The 22,348-nt window shown below is 40.8% G+C and overlaps 1 protein-coding gene across 8 annotated transcripts in view; it reads right to left on the minus strand.

The window, feature by feature from the left end:
- The window catches only part of PEX2 (peroxisomal biogenesis factor 2), a 754,438-nt gene extending 753,063 nt beyond the window's left edge, over positions 1 to 1,375 (minus strand). For 4 of the 8 annotated variants that reach the window (XM_070075246.1, XM_070075245.1, XM_070075251.1 and 1 more), the window contains exon 1: positions 972 to 1,111. The gene's annotated coding sequence lies outside the window, so the exon portion shown is untranslated. Of the gene's footprint in view, positions 1 to 971 lie in introns of all 8 variants that reach the window. The other 4 variants (XM_070075247.1, XM_070075250.1, XM_070075248.1 and 1 more) reach the window with 3 other exon arrangements.
- Positions 1,376 to 22,348: the final 20,973 nt, after the last annotated feature.

Below are 22,348 nucleotides of genomic sequence, written 5' to 3' on the forward strand. Positions count from 1 at the left end.
TCATCTTTCTGGATACAAGTAACTGATAATATGGTGAGAATAAAGGGGTTAAAAACATAGCAGTTCCTCAAGTTCATTCTGTTCAAGTTTAACTAAAAGCAACACATCTGTGGAGGGTTTTAGACTATATAAACACTATGGTGTTAGAGAAGCCTCAGTCTCCTTGTAATTGCTTGAAACTGTCAAAAAATGTTTTTGTAATGGCAGAGCAGAATATCAAAACATTTTCAACTTAAACGTTCAGTGAGAACTGGGTCTCACTGTATGAAAATCCCTTTCACTAAGCGTTGTTTGTACATTGAACCTAAGTAAAAACCAAATAAATACATAAAGCTTAACTTTTAAGGACCTAGAAGAAAGAAATACTAATGATTCTTTTATTCGCAGGTTGATAAATCAGTGCAAAATACACCCAATTCAACACAAGTATTTTACAAGCAAATTCTCAATACTTCTTCCCCTAATAAAGGAACAAGACACCTAAACTGCTTTTAAGTGAATGGTCTCCCAAAACGTTGGAAACTTATGCATGCTCATTTCTTTTCTGGTACCCAATATAGCATTTTACATGAAACTTCAGATTTTAAGGAAGGCTTGGATCTGAATGATTCTAAAGTTGTTCCTAAAAAGTAATTTACTTTCAATCACCAAATGCAAGGGAAAGAACCGCGAAGTCACTTCGTGGAATGCAGACGAGGTTCAGTTCTAGTTGTGCGTTTTTTTTTTGTTTTTTTTTGTTTTTTTTTTTTTTTTTTAATGGAGCAATCCTAAAAACATTTCTGGTAGTTTATATTCACTTCATTGTCTTTCCCAAAATTAATAGACTTGTGTCTTCCCGGAAGACGAAAAGCCAAAAAAAACCTGGGAAATCAAGCAAGGAGCGAGAAGCACAAGGTCGTGAAACTGCGCAACCTCCCAGAGGCGAGCAGGCCCTCAGGTCCGCACTATGGCTTTCGCGGGCAGACACTGACCTTAGGAGTCTGCGAAACGCCCACGCCGCAACTCAAGTGTTCTGAAACATTCTCTGGGAAACTTGCCTTTTCCTAGCAGAATCTGGGTTATCCAGGCTTCCGGAACTCGGAGGCTTCCGGAGTGATGCGGGACCCGGAAGTGGCTAAAAGAAAAATGGGGAAATTGCAGTTAGGAGAACCGCGCTTCTGCGCGCTGCCCAGGCCCGACGGGCCTGCAACTGCAGGAGCCGAAGAGCCGAAGAGCCGAAGGGCCGAAGAGCCGAAGAGCCGAAGAGGAAGCTGCGCGCTCAGTGATTGGTCTATTGTACGCTCGAGGAAAACCGTCTCTGATTGGCAGGAGAGTCACGAACCGGTCAGCCAGGGGTCGTGTGCTGCGCGTGAAGAGGCTGCTGTGTCAAGGGGCCGCAGGGGAAGCCAGGGCTCTCGAGAGCAGGGCTTTCCCCGCCAGCGGACGCCGCGGCGGGCCGCCGAACAGGCGCCGCCGGGTGGCAGCGGGGCGACTCCGCACTTCCGCCGCTCCTCCGTTGCTTAGGAAGGAGGACGGGCTCGGCGGTGGCATTGTGGGCACAGAAGCCCTCGGGCTGGGGGAGAGCGTTGTGCGGGCCCTGGAGACTGCCCTCCCTTGGGGCCGGTGTCCTTCGGGTGGGCAGCTTGTCGGCCTCTGGGGGCTCCGGAAGGCGTGTGGTAGCTCGGGTAGTCCGCCCTGAGAAGCGGCGCCCGAGAGCCTGTGGAGCTTGCCGGACGCCTTCGGGCGCAGCGTTCCCGCCGCAGAAGCGAGTCGCCTTCCCCGGGTGGGGGTGGGTATCTCTTACGAATCCCGGGCATCCAGGTCGTGACACCCTAGGGAGCCGAGTCAGAGTTTCTGGGCCTGGACGCAGGAAAAAGCCCTCACCAGGCAGTTGTGTGGAGCTGGCGTTGAGACACGCCACTGGCTTCTTGTTCCGCAGTGTGGATGGCAAGTGTGTGTGTCTGAAGTCTGGTGGGTTGGTTCCAAGAGTTGGAATCACTTGTTAGAGCCCTGCACGTAGTAGGTTTTAAGGACGCTTTAGTGCTTTGCTCCACTCCCTCTGCCACTGGTCTTCAAGGAGCCCTTGACAACAGCTCTTCTGTTAGGCATCCCAGAGCCCACTCGCCAGTTTAAAGAGGCTTTTTTGTTGTCTAGGAATTACTCCTGGAAGGGTTGTAACTCAGGGTGGGAAACATACAGGGCAAAAGAAAATTTACGAATGAACTCTACCACTGTTGAAATTTGTTGTTAGGTTAAAAAGTGTAGGATTTAATATTTCTCCATGGAAGGTTGCATTCTATACATTATAGAGATCTTAGAAGAAAAAAATGGGCAGAAGGAGGAGACTGTTGGTTTAGTGGAAGGCCTTCCCACCTTGTGAACCAACAGTTCAAATCAGATTATGACCTACAGACTGATAGGGTGTACAGTTCAAGTTCACTTAAGGATAGGAGGAAAGATTGTCCTAAAGTTGCAGCTGTTCAATACTATTGGCCACTAGCTATATAAAGCTAGTCGGAATTGAGATCTTCAGTGTAAAGCATGCCCCTGATCCCTAAGATGTGGTATTAAAAAATAATGTAAAATAATGCATTTGCTATTGATGACATGTTGAAGTGAGAAAGCTTTGGAAAATTTATGATTATATATGTAGTTCTCATCATCCTAGGGCATACTGCTGTTCCGGAGAAGACAAATCTCTGAGGAAGAGTGTGCATAGCTTTCCTGCAGCAGTTGTGAAGGAAGTCATGTGCACCTCGCCGATAGCTTCACTTAACTTTTATAAGAAGGGAGAAAGGACCCTATCCTCCCACCCCCCCAAAAAAAAAACTGACATAAAGGACATTTTTAGAAAGCCAGTTCCAGTTCATGGAGCCTTAGGCCTGTCACATGCGTAACACAGTATCTATTGATAATACTCATAACAAAGATCCTAAGTGATCAGGAAATTTGAATATTTAATAAACACACAGGGAAACATGTATAACATTTAAGATTTCAGTTGAAAATGTTTAAGTTCTGGGTTTTAGTATTTAACTTTTAGACACAGTGTACCTTTTTAGTTTTTCAGTAAACTAGTAAGCTGTGGTTTCAGAGAAGCATTGCTTCCAGACTTTGTACTTGCATTAAAAATGTATTTTTCATTCACTTATTCAACAGATGCCTAGTACAGGCCTGGAGTATTGCTAGATCACTTTAAGAAAAATGTGAACAAGGCAAAAGGCAGACATGGCCCTTATTTTCTGGGAGCTATTGAGCATCACTTCAGAGACAGTGAAATGTCTTTGCCCTTATCTCTGTAAAAGCTTTACCTCTGTAAATATAACATGTCAGTTGTTTTAAACTTAAACTGTATATATTCTTACATGCTAAGAAAGAATCTTACTGGGATTTGGCTGTGGGCCTAAGAAATGTTAGTTAAAAAAAAAATACAGCATGTACCCAATGCATTAACTATGAGAATCAAGAGAGGAAAATTAAAATTATTTCCCTTTAAATATAAAGAAAAGATGCAAAATTGTATAATAGCATCTTATACTCTCTCTTAGCCTTTTAGTGACTTTTAAGTTCTAAGGAATCTAATAATAAAAATGTAAAGACGACATTGATTTATGCCCCTAACATAGTTTAAAATTGCTGACTTTAAGAAGTTAAATTTATTTTAGCATATTACATAGTTCTTAGATCAATATATTTGAGTCTTTTAGGGAAAAGTTAAATATAGATCTTATGTTAGTTTACTACTGCTGTTGTAACAAATTACCAAAGAGTTTGCAGCTCTGAACAACACTACTTTATTATCTTACAGGTCAGAAGACAAACAGAGTTCTCAGTTAACTAAAATCAGAGTGTCCATAGGCCTAAATACTTTTCTGGAGACTGGAGGGAAGAATCTTCTGTTTTTGTTTATTCAGTTTGGTGACCACATTCTGTCCTTTACTGTTGTGGAATCGAGGTCTTTGTTTCCTTGCTGGCCTCAGCTCAGGGCTGTTGCCAGCTTCTAGAAGCTAATCTCATTCCTTGAGACCCCTTTCCTCCATCTGCAAAGCAAACAACAAGGGTGACTAAAAACTTTCATCCTTGTATTCTTTGCTTCCTACAGCCTTCTAAGAATCTCTTTCATTAGGTGATCCTTATTGTCTCAAGGTCCTTAACTCTAATTGCATTTGTCAAGTCCCTTTTTCCATAGTAAGGTAACATCTTCACAACCTCTGGGATTAGGGCATGGAGGACTTCAGGAGCCCTTATTTTGCCTACCACAGATCTCAACTGGGGCCATGAAGACTATTTAGCATTTCTTAACAGCCTTCTTCTCTTCTCTCCTCCCTTCTCTCTCCTCTTATGATTTTTTCTTCCTTTCCTTTCCCCTCCCTCTCCCCCCTCCCTCTCTTTCTCTCTTTCAAAGGCAGAGTTACAAGGAGAGAAGGAGAAAGAGAGAGAGAGACAACTCTTCAATTTTCTGGTTCACTATGCAAGTGGCTACAGCAGCAGGCCACTGCTGGGCCAGGCTAAACTCCAGAGCCAAGAATTACATCCTGGCTTCTCACATGGATTTCTGGGACCCAAGTGTTTAGACTGTCTTCTGCTGCCCCAGTGTGGGATGCTGATGTCCCAAGAACTGGCTTAACCAGCAGTGCTATAACATTGGCCTCCTTAGCAGTCTTCTTATTTATTTATTTATTTATTTTTTGACAGGCAGAGTTAGTGAGAGAAGGACAGAGAGAAAGGTCTTCCTTTCCATTGGTTCACCCCCCAAATGGTGGCTACGCCGATATGAAGCCAGGAGCCAGGTGCTTCCTCCTGGTCTCCCATGCAGGTGCATCCTCCACTGCCGTATTGGGGCACAACAGAGAGCTGGACTGGAAGAGGAGCGACCGGGACAGAATCCGGCGCCCCAACCAGGACTAGAACCTGGGGTGCCGGCGCCACAGGTGAAGGATTAGCCAAGTGAGCTGCGGTGCCGGACTCCTTACCAGTCTTCTAAATACTTTATATTAGAATTAAAATGTTGGTAATAATAGATGCATTTTATTGGAAGGATATAATGTTTTATGCACAATTATGAGCCCTTATACTACATTCTTTTGTTTAATTCTCAGAACTACTGTAGAAGGCAAACATGATTATTACTTCCATTAAAAGAGAAATAGGTACAGAGAGATGAATTAACATGTCTAACTCCTCATACCTGTTAAATGATGGAATGGGAATTGAACCTAGGAAGTCTAGTTCCAGGGCCTGTGTGCGCTCTACAAAATCATAATTTCTGACTATCTGGAATACTAAATATGCTTTAGTGATATAGATGTTTTGAGTTCAGGATTTGGCATCACGTTATTTGGAATCCAATTCTGACTACCAGTAACTAATTGACCCTGGGCAAATTAGTTATATTCTCTGAATTTAGAAAAAAGTCAATAATAAACTGAATTAATATAATTTGAGGATTAAGGGGAAGGTACTTAGAACAGTGCTGCTACATTTTAAACTATTGTTAGCTATCATTATTGGTGGCAATACAATATTTAAAAACAATATTTCCTACAGAAAGAAATACTCCTTTTAACTACTATCCATCTATACTTATGAAAACTGAAAATTAGAATTTTAACTTTTAATACAGCACAGTGCTATCTTCTTTCTCAGCCTCTGATTTCTCCTTGCTCCAATCTAGTCCCGGCCTTTCTAGCAGCATCTTACATGATCATGCACTTTAAAACCTTTGTCCAGACTCTGATTGCCGCAGGTTAATGCACAGACTCCTTAGAAGGGTGCTTGACACATTCAGTACTCCAAATCTGAGTGTTCTCTATTTCCATTTCTGTGTAGTATTTGCATAGCCATTTATTCTAACTTATTATTTTTTAGGGAGGCTGTGAGGGGGGTGGCTGATAGAGACAATGTCAAATCCTGGGTCCTGGAATAATGCCTTCTACTACCTTTCTTAAATTCACCCTCTCTTCTAATCTATGCTGCCATCACCTTAATTCAAATCCATATTATCTCTGCACTTTAAATTATCTCCTAACAAATTGGTGGCCTCCAGCCCCACCACCTTTCACAATTACTTTCCTCCCTGCTTGTTGGAATGATTTTTCTAAAATACAAAACTATACAAGTTACTCTTTTTCTTCAAACACTCAGTCCCTCTCTACCAGTTCCTGCATATATTATTCCTTTTTATGTTCCTGTTGGCCCCAGTTACATGCATTTACTGTAGGGTTTAAGGTTTTACACAATTGTTTATGTAAATACATGTCTTCCCTTCTAAATCATGAATTCATGGAGAATAGGCCATAGAAGATGGTTTTGCTTGAATGAATTTATGTTATTTTGTCAGAATATAAATTATTACATTATTTTGTTATTACCTGTCTCTTGTCACTAATCTGTGAACTCTTTAAGGGGAGGCTCATTGTTTTATTCATTTTTTTATTTCCCTTATGCCTGTGGAATGGGAGTTGCTTAGTAAATAACTGTTGAATGAATAAATTGGACAAAACAATCCAGAATCTACCCATTTAAAAAAATCTGATTAAGTCTACAGTAGTATATGAAGGTACTTATCAGGAAAACGTTTGATTATATTATGTTTTTTATATGATCAGGTTATGATTTTCGAAGACACAAACTGATAGGAGAAACATGGATTCTGGGGCCAGAGCACCTGATTTTGAATTCTGGTTTTGCCACTTAAATGCCAGGCACTCTTGTTAAAGTGTATTTCCCCTATGTCTGTTTTTTATAAAACAAGCAAGATAATAGTAATTCACTTTTAGGGTTGTGGGGAGCAACCCGGACTGGACTGAGTTACTGGAATTAAGACTTATTCTATGCATCTGCTCTCCCACAATATGGCGCTGGGAGAGGAGAAAACAGCTTCTACACAGCTGCCTCCAGTTCAGCCAATAAACTGTAGGACTTGCTCCTGATTGGAGAGCAGCGTACTCGGCGTGTGGGCAGCCGAGTTGGGATTGGCAGAGGAGGACTATAAAGGAGGAGAGAGACGGCATGCAAAAGGAACATCTAAGGGGAACATCTAAGGGAACACCTGTGCAGCCCCCGAGAGAGCCAGCCGGCGGTGTGCTGCTCCCCTGCGGAAGTGGGGAAAGTGGCCAGGGGGAACCGCCCTTCCACGGAGGTGGAAGGGACAGTAGCCAACCCGGGAAGAACCAGCAGCAAACCCGGGGAGGGCCGAGCAGACGAAAGAACAGCGCAGGGTCCTGTGTCGTTCCCCCACGAAGATGGGGAGCGACATAATGGTGCCGTGACTCGGATATGAAGCCTAGGCAGGGTTTAGTGTCGTTCCCCCATGAAGAGGGGAAGCGACATATTGGTGCCGTGACTCGGATATGAAGCCTAGGCAGGGCTTAGTGTCGTTCCTCCACGAAGAGGGGGAGCGACAAGGGTTCATAGAACTAATGAGTAATACTTATAAAGTCTGTAGAATAGTATCTAAACTATGTAGTAATTGTTCTTCAAGTGTTTAGTAAAAGCACAAGAGTTCTGTACTGTTGCTTTTGATTATAGAAAATGGTCTTACAATACAGTTATTAAAAAGTCCCTCATTTTGTGATTGAGTTGTTGAATTAGAAATTTCTTTTGTTGCCAGTTACCTTACATTTTAGAATGACCATATATATTCTACAACATTTTAGACAGTACTTATGTATGATCCCTTCATGAAGAACTTACATATTTTCTCTTTGTATTTTTTAAAGGTTCATTTATTTATTTGAAAGAGTTACACACACACACACACACACACACACATCGATCTTCGTTGCTGGTTCACTCCCCAAATGACCACAATGGCTGGGACTGGGCCAGGCCAAAGCCAGGAGTCATGAACTTCTTCTGGGTCTCCCACATGGGTGCAGTGCCCTAAGCACTTGCACCATCTTCCATTGCTTTCCCCGTACACGTTAGCAGAGAGCTAGATAGGAAGTGGAGCAGCCAGGTCTTGAACCGGCACCCACATGGGATGCCAGCATTGTAGGTGGCAGCTTTACTCACTATCCCACAGTGCTGGCCCCTTCTCTTTGTATTCTTGTTCTATTGCTATTTTTTAAAAGATTTATTTATTCATTTATTTGAAAGAGTTACAGAGAAGGAGAGAGAGAGAGCGAGAGCGAGAGAGAGAGAGGTCTTCCATCTGCTGGTTCACTCCCCAACTGGCCACAACGGCCGGAGCTGTACCAATCCGAAGCCGAAGCCAGGAGCTTCTTCCACTGCTTTCCCAGGCCTTAGCAGAGAGCTGCATAGGAAGTGGAACAGCTGGGACTTGAACCGGTGCTCATTTAGGATGCTGTCACTGCAGACTGCGGCTTTACCCACTATGCCACAGTACTGGCCCCAATAAATTCTATTGCTCTTAAGAGCAATTACCACAAAGAGTCTTCAAACAACCTAAGTTTATTATCTTATTGTTCTGTACATCAACATCCAATATTGATCTCACCAGTCTAAGACTAAATTTGTTAGTAGGGCTGTATTCCTTTCTGGAGATTCTAGGCTAGAATAGGTGTTCTTGCCTTTTGTAGATTCTGGAGGATGACGACATTCATGGGCTCATGGCCTCCTTGCATCTTCAAAGCTAGCAACATTGCATCTGTCATCCTCTGCCGCAGTCACAGTAGTCACATCGTGTAGTTATAGCTAGGAAAGGTTCTCTGCTTTTAAGAATTCTTGGGATGAGATTGGCCTGCCTGGATAATCCAAATTATTCTACCAATTTCAAGATCTGTAATTTAATTACATCTGCAAAGGACCTTTTGCTATATAAAGTAATTTATTCACAAGTTCTGTTGATTGGAGTTTGTACCTATTTGGGAGGCCATTGTTCTGTCTACCACACTCTTATGCTGCAAATCAATCAATTCTGTAGAGTACATAGATTGTGCCTTCTGAAAATGAAGATAATATTACTGAAGTTACAAACAGTGGTATTATTATATTATATTATATTATTATATATTATATTAGTATATTATTTACTCTTCCAGAGGTTGGTGAGATCAAAAATTTGCTTAGCAGAGTGCTAAGGTGCTTCAGGGATGACTGCTCAATGTCTTTATCTCCAAGAACTTTTATTCTAGTGAGGAAGGGAGAATAACTCACTCACTGAATATCTACTCTGGGCTAGGCAATGTATAATGAACTTCAGAATCATTAATGCAATTGAATTTCTACAATAACTTTTTTTTTTTTGACAGGCAGAGTGGACAGTGAGAGAGAGAGAGACAGAGAGAAAGGTCTTCCTTTGCCGTTGGTTCACCTTCCAATGGCCTCCGCAGCTGGAACGCTGCGGCCGGCGCACCGCGCTGATCCGATGGCAGGAGCCAGGTACTTCTCCTGGTCTCCCATGGGGTACAGGGCCCAAGTACTCAGGCCATCCTCCACTGCACGCCCTGGCCACAGCAGAGAGCTGGCCTGGAAGAGGGGCAACCGGGACAGAATCCGGCGCCCCAACCGGGACTAGAACCCAGTGTGCCAGCGCCGCAAGGCGGAGGATTAGCCTAGTGAGCCGCGGCGCCGGCTACAATAACTTAAGTAATGGTAGGCACTGTTCTCAGATGTCGTGCAATAATCCCTGCCACTTAGTATTCACACCCTTGTATAATCTCTGTCCATTGGGTAGACTGAATGACTCTTCCAATGGACAGAGTTGGATAGTAGAAATAGGAAACCATTTCTCAGAGTATTTTCAAAAATACTGTAACTTCAGACTGGACTACACCCTCTGTTGCCCTGTCATTTGCCTGCTTTAAAGAAGCCAGCTGCATTGTGATAAAATTGTTCACTAGACACACCTGCTTGTCAAGAGTCTGAGGATGGCCTCTGGCCAACAGCAAGAAGAGAACAGAGGTCCCCAAAACAACAGCTTGTGAAGAACTGAGTTGTGACAATCACCAGACTGAATGTAGATGCTAATCCTCCCCTAATTGAGCTTTGGCATACCTGCATCCACTGTGGGCACCTTGAATGTAGCCTTGTGAGAGAGATCCTGAGTCAACTGACCATATAAGTCATAGCTACGCTTCTGACCCATAGGACTTTAGAGATCATAAATCTTTATAAAGCTAATAAGTTTGGGGATGATTTAAAGAAATAAATAACATGAAAGGTACATAATAAAACAAAAAAAAATGAGACAGGTACTTGACCTAAAAGTTAAGATGCCGTTTAGAATATCTGCACCCCATATTAGAGTATCTGGGTTCAACTCCAAGCTCCAGATCCTAACATCAGCTTCTGGCTAATGCAGACCTTAGAGGGTAGTACTGATCGCTCAAGTAATTGGATTCCTACTACCTATGTGGAAGACCTGGATTAAGTTCCTGTCTTCCAGGTGCAGCTTACCCCAGCCCAGGCAATCGCAGGCATTTGGGTATGAACCAGGGCATGGCAGCTCACCGTCTTTGTCGTTTTCTCTCTGTCTCTCAAATAAATACACACATATTTCAAATGGTTAAAATAGTGTATTAAAGAAAAACATTATTAAGAAAACAAAAACTTACAAAATTACAGCAACCTTCTAGATCACCTAGTTCTTAGTAGAAGCTCTTTATACTGCAAATGATTATACTGATGATAATAAAAATATAATCAGATTATTGGTAGTAGTTTACATTTATTGAGCACTTACTACATGTTAGGTGCTTTTCAAAGTGTTCTATATGTATCAGCTTATTATAACAATTCACTGAGGTCACTACAGTTTTTCACTTCATAAAGGATGAAATAGAAGCAAAGAGAGCTTAAAGGACAGGCCTAAGCTCCACAATTAGTCAACATATTGGCAGGATTGGAACTCTGATTTTCTGACTCTCAAGTTCTCACTCTTAACAACTATAATAAATTACTCCCCGGAGATCTGTGCTATAAAGCAATAGGTGGTGGTAGTGAAAGGACAGACCTACAAGGGTTGTCAGGCAGATGAGACTGCTCCTTGCCAGGTTAATGAGGAAATGAGGAAGTTCTCAGAAGGCCTTTGACCTGGCTCTGGAAGGCCGGGTGGGATTTAGGCTTGTGATTGTTAAGAAAGAGCATAACAGCTATGCAAAAAGGGGAGAACTCACAATACACAGAAAACATCACCACATGGTGTCTACAGCTGAGGCATTATAAATTAAAATAAGAGGCAATTGTTGAAAAATGGTGTGGGCACTGGTTATAGTTACTTAAAAATATATGAATATTTTTTAAATTAAAAATTTATATTCATAAGATTTTCAACTAATAGTTGAAATCAAGTACATTTTAGTTTAGACCATTCAGTGGCACTCTTACAGAGCTAATATTATGGTGAAATTGAAACATCCAAGGAACAGATTATATGGATTACATGAAAATATGAAATTTAATTTCAGTAAAGTAAAAAAGAAAAGAATGTGCCCTGAATATTTTGCATTGTTCAACTTCTCAATACATTCAAAGATGTGTTCAGTTTATATATAGTTTAACTACATGAATCACAGTATATCAAAATTTGCAGGCCCTTTTCTTCTAAAAACAATATTATTAGGGGCTATATGCAATGTACATTAAGTATTTCACAAAAAATTCATTATGATTGTGTTTTCAGTTACCCGGGAGTGGACCTTAAAATGATGGAAAGATATCCTATGAAACAAGGCTTAAAATATTATCCTTTCTTTGTCTCAAAATATCATTCAAACGCTCTAAATGGAAATTTAATTTTGTAAGATGTCTGTACAGTTCAAATTTGTTTATGGTGTGAGCTTTCAATTTAGACAATTTATCATTACTTGGAGTGGAATTTTTTCTCTTAAGCCAGATTGAATTTCATTTCCAGGGAATAGATGAATCCAGGAGAAATGTTTCCACGACTTGCACCTTGCCAAAAGCAGCGGCCATGGAGCATTGAAGAGCTCAGTGAGTAATGACAGAAGGAAAATATGTAATCCCATTCCCCAAAGTCTCTCTGTGTTCTTGACATATCTCAAAATTTTCCTATTCATAGATTTAAGCAGTTTACAGTTTGCTTCTTAAGTTTAGGGATTGGCCTTGTGTTTCACAGCAGGATTAAACAGGCAATTGCTGATACAAAATAGATGCAGAGGCCTGACTGTGATTTGTCTCTGACAGTTGTGTGACCTTTGAAAGATCTCTTAACTGTCATGGGCCTCAGTTTCTTAATCTCTCATCTGTTTGACATGTCCTCTATGATTCCTTTTTGTTCTAATGGATTAGGATCCTAAAGGCCAGTTTTTTATGGCTGCAGTTACATGTGGACCTCGGGGCTGTCTGCATGTATTGTTTGAAGTCCTCTTTTCTATGTCTGCATGCTTTTTGCAGTCACCTAATGACATCCATAAGAAGGTAATGCTCTAAGTTCGTAGTCTAGCCACAGTTTGGCTTCCTGTCTTGTTAGTTTTGATCTTATGATTTAGGAGAGGATGCTCATTCCACCTCTCACGGAGGTTCTGTACTATTCCTAAAAGAAGACTGAAGTGATTTCACTGTAGAATATCTCCCCTTTCTGCATATATTTAAATACTTATACTGTATATGTTTATAGTTGGTGAGGTAAAGAGAAAGAAAATAGCAATAATTTAGTTTGCCACAGTTAACCTTAGCAGCCTCAGCATCCAATGTGTAGCTTCTTTCCCAGCCCCTCTACACCCCAACCATGGACGATTTCAGAGATTTTTAGAGGCAGGACATTTTTTCCAAAAGATGCCTTCAAAACCGTAATAAGATCTCTGGACAAGGTGTTTTGGAATAAAACGTCTTCATTTACTACTTCAGAGGTTCAAGGCTGATCTGAGGTCAATATTCTTTAATCCCCCAAGAACTGTAAGCAGTAAAATAAAGGATTATATAGGTACACCAGAATTGTGCATCGTATTTAAACATTCTGGAAAGCATATAATTCTTGAGCTTGTGAGTTAATGCATTTTTCCTTTTCATTTTGGAAGGAGCTGATGAATAACATTGCTCTCAAGTATCCCTGAGTTATATTCATTCCCCAAAAGCCACATGAAGATGAGGCTGTTACAGGAACTGGGCTTGGAGTTAAAGAGAATGACTACTTAGGTCCACTGTATTCACTGAGTGGTGTACTGTTGAACAAAGGATACAACTTCTAGTGCTTTGGTACCTCATATGAAAATGAAGAGGGTGGACTAGACAAAGTTTGAGAACTTTTCCAATTCTAAAGGCATATGACTCTAAGAGTAAATAAATAAATGTATGTAGACACTTTGGATTAGACTCAGGCACCAAGGTAGTGTTGGTTAACTAGGTTCTGACATTATCTAGCGTCCTAGAGGTGAGTGTTTAATCTACTCCTTTGAGGAGAAAAGTAGCCCTAAGGATAGAAAACTGGGCTTGCCATATCTAAGTGTTTTGTTGTTATTATATTCAATCTATAGAGATTTAATAACTTCAAAGTGTTTTTAGTTATTATAGAAAATAGTATAAAGTCTGCGGTTTCTGTATTATTTTTAAATCTTATCATTTAAAAATTATCTTTGTTTAAAAAATTCTGCTGTTTTATTGCTCCAATGACAATCAGTGAAATGAAGTTTTTATTGCATATGTGACAACCCTGTTAGCTACTTTGGGAGGATATTACTGCTGTGAGAAATGCTTGCCCTTATGTAGCTTGTGTGGTAGGAGAAGAGAAAAGTCACAAAGAAATAACAATTTGAACAGTTGTGAAGGAATCCTAGGATATTTTGCAGGAGGATGGAATTGTTCTAAGACCAAGAAGGTACTCTTTGATTTTCTAATAAAATAATTTTTAGAGTACATTGTTAAATATTATTTTACTTAGAAGCAGGTTGAAATCTTTCTTTTCACAGCCTTCAAAACTGTTTATATATAAACGTGACAGTGATAGTTTTAATTATTAAGACTGTGCACTTATTTCCTTCTTACATTCACATGCTTCCAAGGGAATTTGGAATGTGGAAGAGTTTCATAGCTGTTTAGAGAGATGAGAATTGAGGTCTTTATAATTACAAGCATTACTTCCCAGCTCATCTAAGTGCCAGCTCTATTCTCTGTAGTACTGAACGGTCCAAGTTGTGTTACACCAATGTAGTGTAGGATATGTGTCTGAACGTCCAAACATTGGTAAGTCTCTGGGATAAAATAGGGCAATTTTTTTTTTCAGCTAGCTTTGTTATGAGTTACTTTTTTCTATGGGGTCAGTTTATTGACAAATAAATGCATAATTTACAACAAAGTTTTATAAATTTCTCCTGATTCTTAAGTAATTAGAACTCAAACACAAAGCAGCAATAATTTGTCTAGCTGTCTATGAGCTGAATACCTGAAGCAGTGTGTGGGCGTGTTTAGTCACAAGCTTAAGACAATGAGAGGATGATTTTGCAAGATCACTTGGCCACGTATCAAAACTATGTCCATTGGCCGGCGCCGTGGCTCACTTGGCTAATCCTCTGCCTGCGGTGTCGGTACCCCAGGTTCTAGTCCTGGTCAGGGCACTGGATTCTGTCCTGGTTGCTCCTCTTCGAGTCCAGCTCTCTGCTGTGGCCCAGGAGTGCAGTGGAGGATGGCCTAGGTCCTTGGGCCCTGCATCCGCATGGGAGACCAGGAGAAGCACCTGGTTCCTGGCTTCAGATGGGCGCCCAGCGCGCAGGCGGTAGCGACAGCTTGGGGGGTGAACCAACAGAAAAAGGAAGACCTTTCTCTCTCTCTCTCTCTCTCTCTCACTGGAGGCCTGGAGGTACATGCTAAATTTTGGTACCTGCAACCAAAAAATCCGTTTTCTTCTTAAATACTAAATGTTGTGAAAAAGATAAGAAGTCAGATAACTAGCATGAAGGCAGGGTGGGCTACATAATTTGCAGAGCTCTTTTCTTTTTTCTCTTCTCTTCTCTTCTCTTCTCTTCTCTTCTCTTCTCTTCTCTTCTCTTCTCTTCTCTTCTTTCTTTTTTTGACAGGCGGAGTTAGATAGTGAGAGAGAGAGACAGAGAGAAAGGTCTTTCTTTTTCCATTGGTTCACCTGCTAAGTGGCCACTACAGCCGGTGCCTTGTGGCCGGCGCACTGCACCAATCCAAAGCCAGGAGCCAGGTGCTTCCTCCTGGTCTCCCATGCGGGAGCAAGGCCCAAGGACCTGGGCCATCCTCCACTGCACTCCCGGGCCACAGCAGAGAGCTGGACTTGAAGAGGGGCAACCGGGACAGGACTGGTGTCCCAACCGGAACTAGAACCCTGGATGCTGGCGCCGCAGGTGGAGGATTAGCCTAGTGAGCCACAGTGCCGGCCTGCAGAGCTCATTCTAAACTGAAAATGCTTCTTCAAAAACCAAGAAAGAGTGGGGTAGTGCGGTGGGTTAAAACCCTGGCTGCAGCGCCTGCATCCCATGTAGGTGCCGGTTCGAGTCCCAGCTGTTCCACTTCTGGTCCAGCTCCCTGCTAATGCACCTGGGAAAGCAGAAGAGGATACCCCAAGTGCTTGGGCCCCTGCACCTACATGGGAGACCCAGAAAAAGCCCCTGGCTCTTGGCTTCGGTCTGGGCCAGCCCTGGTCATTGCGGCCATTTGGGGAATGAACCAGTGGATGGAAAACCTCTCTCTTTCTCTCCTTCTCTCTCTAACTCTCCTTTGAAATAAATAAAATAAATCTTAAAAAAAGGAAAAATTATAATTAAAAGTACTAAAATGGAAGGGCTTTCCTCCCCCTTTTACAATGTTTCTCTTGTCCTGTTTTTTGGTTGTTATTTATCACTTAATGTAATACTAAGTAAAGAAGAACAAAACCTCAAATTATTAGCATAAATTTTGCCATTTGCTCTAACCAGAGTAGTAGAAACCATGTAAACTTAACAACTGTTTTTATTTTCTTTCTTGACACAATCACATTTTCCCAGCACTCTTTACCTTCAGCTTACTGATGAGTAAGGGAAAAAAAGTGAGTCTGTCCACTTTTATACTTTCCTTCTGTGTCATCCTTTTCGGTGTAAATAGTTCATTAATATAGGGAACTAATTCTGGGAAAAACGATAAGTTTCCTTGATTGTTCATGTTTCTTAAAAGACATTTAGTTCTTTCTGTGTTTGAAACAAGTTCTGGTGTGAATAGAAAACATGGCCTCTTGGGGATATTAGTGTCCTTGCTTACTCAAATGTGGATGTACTACTCTTACCTTGTGCTCAATTTGAATCACTTAGAACTTCCACTTACTGTGGGTCCACAGGATTCTGTGCTCATGAGTATTACAAACACTGTGATTTGGCAGATAAGGGGCAGAACAGGCTGACATGCACTTTGCTTATGTCTCCTTTGCTCTTGTGATGTTCCCTTGTGTCCCTAGAATGCATTTAAAAATATGGTCATATATGAAATTGTTGAGAATTTCAAATGGCAATAGCAGATAATTTAATTTTTTATATATTTATATATCTTTATTTTATTTCAAAGGCAGAGAGAATGATCTTTCATCCACTGGTTCACTACCTAAATGACAACAACATTTGAAGTCAGGAGCCTAGAACCTAATCTACATCTCTCACATAGGTGACAGGGACTCAATTATTTAAGCCATCATCTGCCTTCCAAGGTATGCATTAGCAGAAATCTGGAATGAAAATGGGAGCTAGAACTTGAATCAGGCACTGTGATATGGGATATGAGGGTCCCAATTCCTGAGCAAGATGTCTGCCTTGACAGAGCCCTATTTGGTACAAGTCCCTGTATTACCATGTAGGTCATGTGCCATTGAAACAGGCCCTACTTGGGGCCATTAAAAAAGTGGAAACTCAATTGAACTAAAACAATTTTTTTTAGTAAACTTCAAATATCATACTAGAGGTATAAGGGATTAACCTGAGTGTTAGATGTGGTCACAGTGACTAATACAGGGCAAGACTGATTTGGAGAGGGTTCTGGCCAGGCAGTTTTGATAACATCCTTGATATGCCTACTGGTTCCATGAGGCCATGTTTATTAAACACCTTCTCTGGCCTGAGGGACTACCTCAGAAAAGCCTAGATCCCTATAGGACAGTTCATTCCTGTAGGACAGAGGTGGATATTTGGAGACTGCTCTGTGGTATTGACAGTAAATGATAAATCCAGGGATCATAAAACAAACTGCCCTGTAATGCATGCAGCATTTTGCCAAAGCATTTTCTCCCACATTAGCTTATTTGAACTCTCATCTCTATGAGACAGGCAGGGATTACCTTCCCATTTTACAGATGAAAAAGCTTAGGAAGTCTAGAGCAAGACTGTCCTGCAGAACTTCAGACAATCATGGAAATGTCCTATATATGTGCAGGCTAATATGATCATTAAAAACCACAAGTGGCCATTGAGCCTTTGAAATGTGAGTAGTGTGACTGAAAAGCTTAAATTTTTTATTAATTTCTGACATCTATTTGCGAGGCAGAGAGAGTATATGTGTGTGTGCGTGTGTGTGTGTGTGAGAGAGAGAGAGAGAGCGCGCATTATAATTCATGTCTGATTTGACATTGATATCCAGTGACCCAAAGTATCATTATGGCCTCCTGTAGAAGTGAGACTATGGAATCCTGGTAAAAATAATGTTTTCTTGACTAAAATCCAGCACATAATATGTCCGCTTGTTCAAAGAATCTCCCCCATTGTCATTTTCCTGGTCCCCAAGTGTATACTCAGAATTGATATAGTAGGCAATTGGGTTAATCTGACATTGGATTCCTAGATTAAGAATTATTATAATGGAGAAGGACAAAGAGAAACCTCTGAAACATCCTCCCTAACCCTTGGCCAAGGTAGTTAATCAAAATAATGTTTTATCCTAGGTGACTTGGTAGAGATTAGTTACCCTATTGAAGAGATAGATAATACAAGTGTGGTGATCTCTATGGTGTATCACTCTAATTACCAATAAATCTCTTCCATGGATCAACTAGATTGATTCAGGAAAGTGGCAGTTGACTAATACAGGTCTAATCAAGTAGTAGCCCCAATTTTAGCTACTGTGCCAGATACAGTGTTATTGCTAAAACAGGTCGATAAGACCTCAGGTACATGGATATAGCCATTGATTTGGCTAATGTGTTAATTTCCATTCCAATGATAAAGGGGGATCAGAAACAGTTCACATTTTTGTGGACCAGATGACAATATTCATATATAGAAGGAGGAAGGAAAATCTCAAGTTGGCAGGATAGTGAGGGCTAGCCTAAAATAGAAGACAGTTATATCACAGGCACATAAGAAAGTAGAGAGGGCAAATCTTCCCAATGGGAAAAACTGTTGGCAGTATATCTGGTCATTTATTTTGTGTGGAAGGAAAAATTACCCGAGGTGAGAATATTCATGAATTCCTTGGTACCAACCAATGACCTGGTGATATCCTGGAGTCTAGAAGGAAAAAATCTGGAAAATTGCCATACGGAGATCTGGAGTAGAGACCTGTGGATAAATGTATGGTAGTGTGTGAAAAGTGTGAATTGCTATTCACCCTTCATGACCCCCAGAAACCAACAGTCGTGGAAGAAGCATTAGACAACCAAGTATATAAAGTAACTTCCATTGATATTAGTCAGTGTTGACCACTGGACATGGTAGACATGGAACAAATGACCACAGTAGCAGATACAGAGGCTATTTATGGGTTCAGTAGCATGGATTCCTACTTTGGCGCAAGGACAAATCTCTGATGGCTTTGCTAAACACCCCTTAAAACTTACACAACAGTCTGGAATGCTTCTATCCTACCTTTCATTTTGCTCTTCTTTACTCAAGATAGTCAACATTATCTGATGACTCCATAAGCTTTTTCTGGTTCCCTTTCGATTTCCTTCCACACGGGAATTTTTCCTAATAAAATAATTTCATGTTTATTCCTGTTTTGGAATCTTCTTGGAGAACCTGGATTCATGTAACACCCTGCAGTTAGGAATGCAGAAAGGTTCTCTGATTAGGCTCCAGTTCTATTCTCTAAAAGTCATCTTGCCTTTCTACTAGGTTTCATGATCCTTAGCTCTGTTCTCTTCCTTCTACATCATGCTCCTTGACTATACCTAGGGAGGGCATTATTGACTCAATGTTTTTTGAGGACTGAGTAACTTTCTCAGCTCCAGCTTCCTGCTTCTGAATATTAGGAGCCAAAAGGATGTATTAAGTTACAAATGGTCACGATCTCTTTTAGTTCAACTTGGAGATAATAAAACTTTCTGAAAAGAAAAAAAAAACATTTCTTTGTGTCTATCTAATTCTGGTTAGCTCAGTTTGCTAATAGCCATACTCATGATTTTTTTGACACATAACCCTTTCTCTAGACTTTATTGATGGTAACTTAAAAGTATAATGTTCTGTGGTTAAGTCTTTTCCTGAGCCATTTGACCAGTGGAAAGACTTTGCTTCATTCTGTTACAGAAAATTTGCTCATATAATACCAGTCTATACTCATCCAGTTTGCCTAATTTTTGTTTTCAAGTCTTCAGGATTCTTTTAGACTCCACTTTCATACCTGCGGTATCATTGCTAGGCTATTTTGACTATTTTAGAAATACTATGTTGCAGACTGTCTTGTTAATTGAACATTCACACACTTGTTAGGCTCAAAATCTTATTTTTCTTTTTGTACATTTTCAGTTTCCACAAGCAAAACTAAGGTCTAGATCAGTCTCATATAAAGAGCTTATTTGCTGTTTCCTGCTAGAGTTTCTACACTTCTGCTATAGCAGGTATAAAAGAGAAATTAGACTGGTAAAAGCAATCAAGGAAAGAGAAGAAAAATTAAGAAATTTATGCTAGGGTCTGGTGCTGTGGCGCAGCAGTTAAAGCCCTGGCCTGAAGCACCGGCATCCCATATGGGCACTGGTTCTAGTTCCGGCTGCTCTTCTTCTGATCCAGCTCTCTGCTATGGCCTATGGCCTGGGAAAGCAGTAGAGGATGGCCCAAGTCCTTGGGCCCCTGCACCCAAGTGGGATACCTGAAAGAAGCTCCTGGCTCCTGACTTTGGATTGGCTCAGCTCTGGCCATTGCTGCCATCTGGGGAATGAACCAGCAGATAGAAGACCTCTCTTTCTGTCTCTACCTCTCTCTGTGACTGTCTTTCAAATAAATAAAATAAAAAAATAAATTTATGCTGATTGGAGAAAATAGCAGTTGTTCTAAATACTATTGATACGTCACATGAGAACTGAAACTTGATTATTTGCTTTAGCCACATGGATGATTGGTAATCTGGAACAGAGCTGCTTTGGTGTAGTGACAAGTTTGGAGCCTAATAGTAATGAGCTCAAGAATAAATAGAATCTGTCTTTTTCTTGATATGGCTTTTTCTTGATATCAAATACCTCTCCCTCTCTTTTCTTTTCTTTTTTTTTCAGCTCTGTCAATCACCTCAGTAAGAACTAAAACATCCCAGTAACCAGAACATCATATCATCCTTAGAAAGTGAGAGAGATGGATTATTACATCTATATTAATACTTTGTTCCCATCTCATTCATTCATCTGATTTTATAGAAGCCTTGAAGCCATGATTGTACAGGTATTTCACCTTACCACTTAGCATCAAGGTTAGCACTAAGTAGTTTTAATTACCGTAACAGTCTGCCTTACCCTTCTAAATCAGAGTGCTTCTTCGTATCAAATTAAATGCCAACTAAGATTAGGATTTAAAGGGCTGAAATTATCAGGTTCCATTTTAAGGCAATTGGAAAAAGAATACAGTTGGCAGGGCCCTTGGGTTCTTTCTCTGATTCTAAAATGATTGAGTGATTCAGTCAAGTTCTTAATTGTGAGAATATCTGGAAAAATATCTTAGAAAATATCATCTCTGAAATGAGAGTCTTCAGCTTCTCAGATCCATAAATGTCTGTACCTTACTACCCTTAGTTTTTCTTACACTTAAAAAAGATCAACTTTTGGGGCCATCATTGTGGCAGTGCTGGCATCCCATATGGGCACTGACTGCTCCACTTCCGTTTCAGCCCCCTGCTAATGTGCCTGTGAAAAGTAGGGGAAGATAGCCCAAGTGCTTGGGTGCCTGTCACCCATGTGGTAGACCTAGATGAAGCTCTTGGCTCCTGGCTTTGGTCTGGGTCAGCCCTTACTATTGCAGCCACTTGGGTAGTGAAGCTGCAGATGTAAGATGCCTCTCCTTCTCTCTCTGTAACATTGACTTTAGAATAAATAGTTTTTTTTTTTTAATCAACTTTATTCTTCTAAATAGCTTAGGAGATATAGATAATTTCATTCAGGTTTTAAAGATCTGGAAATGAAAGCTATGAGAGTGCAGATGATTCACCATGTTTTAAAGTTGGTAAGAGAGAGAAGTTTAGGATGCAAGGCTTGAAGCCAAATGGCCTATATTTGAAACTCAGCCCTGTAACTTATTGTTTGACCTTGAACAGTGGCTTCAGTCCTGACACTCAGCTACTTTAACTGCAAAATAAGACTGAAGGCCAGTGCTGCGGCTCAGTAGGCTAATCCTCCGCCTGCGGAGCCGGCACACCGGGTTCTAGTCCCTGTCAGGGCGCCGGATTCTGTCCCGGTTACCCCTCTTCCAGTCCAGCTCTCTGCTATGGCCTGGGAGTGCAGTGGAGGATGGCCCAAGTGCTTGGAACCTGCACCCGCATGGGAGACCAAGAGAAGCACCTGGCTCCTGGCTTCAGATCATCGCCGTGGGCTGGCTGCAGCGCGCCTGCCATTGGAGGGTGCACCAACAGTAAAGGAAGACCTTTCTCTCTGTCTCTCTCTCTCACTGTCCACTCTGCCTGTCAAAAATTAAAAAAAAAAAATAATAAGACTGAAGCTGGCATTTGCCTTATGGATTTTTGGGAGCATTAGCTATATTAATCCAGGTAAATGGCCTGATATTGCTCAGCATGTATGTATATTGAACAAGTATTAGCTTGTAATAACATATATTTGCTTTTCCTTTAAGTAATGGATTTGCCACTTACATTTGAAGCATATACCAGTTGCTTATTTGGTTTTTCGAGCCCCATTTTTGTTTTGGAATTCTAGTTACTGGATGATCTGACAAAGTAAAACTTAAAAAAAAAAAAGAAAAGAAACAAACTAATCTAAAAGTAAGAGGAATCTTATCATTTTCTATCAGTTTCCAATATCAAAATTGACAAATCAGAGTAGCCTAAATTAGAAAACATGTAGAGAAGATGATTACCACTAAATCACCTCACTTATTTTCTCTTTCAAAAATATATTTTTTAAAACATCAGAATAAAAAAGGAAAATTGCATTAGAAACAGGGCTGTTACCCTACTATATTTCCTCAGTGATTGATTGTATTTTCTCCCAGGAATGGAAGAAAAGGAGAAGAGAACATGAGGGTTGATTGCATCAAAAGTGTGACATGAATAAAAGAATCAAAAAAATCACATGTCTGCACAGAAGTCAACTAATAAATCA

This window comes from Oryctolagus cuniculus, chromosome 6 (assembly GCF_964237555.1).
Source record: "Oryctolagus cuniculus chromosome 6, mOryCun1.1, whole genome shotgun sequence".
In the NCBI taxonomy this organism is placed as follows: Eukaryota; Metazoa; Chordata; class Mammalia; order Lagomorpha; family Leporidae; genus Oryctolagus; species Oryctolagus cuniculus.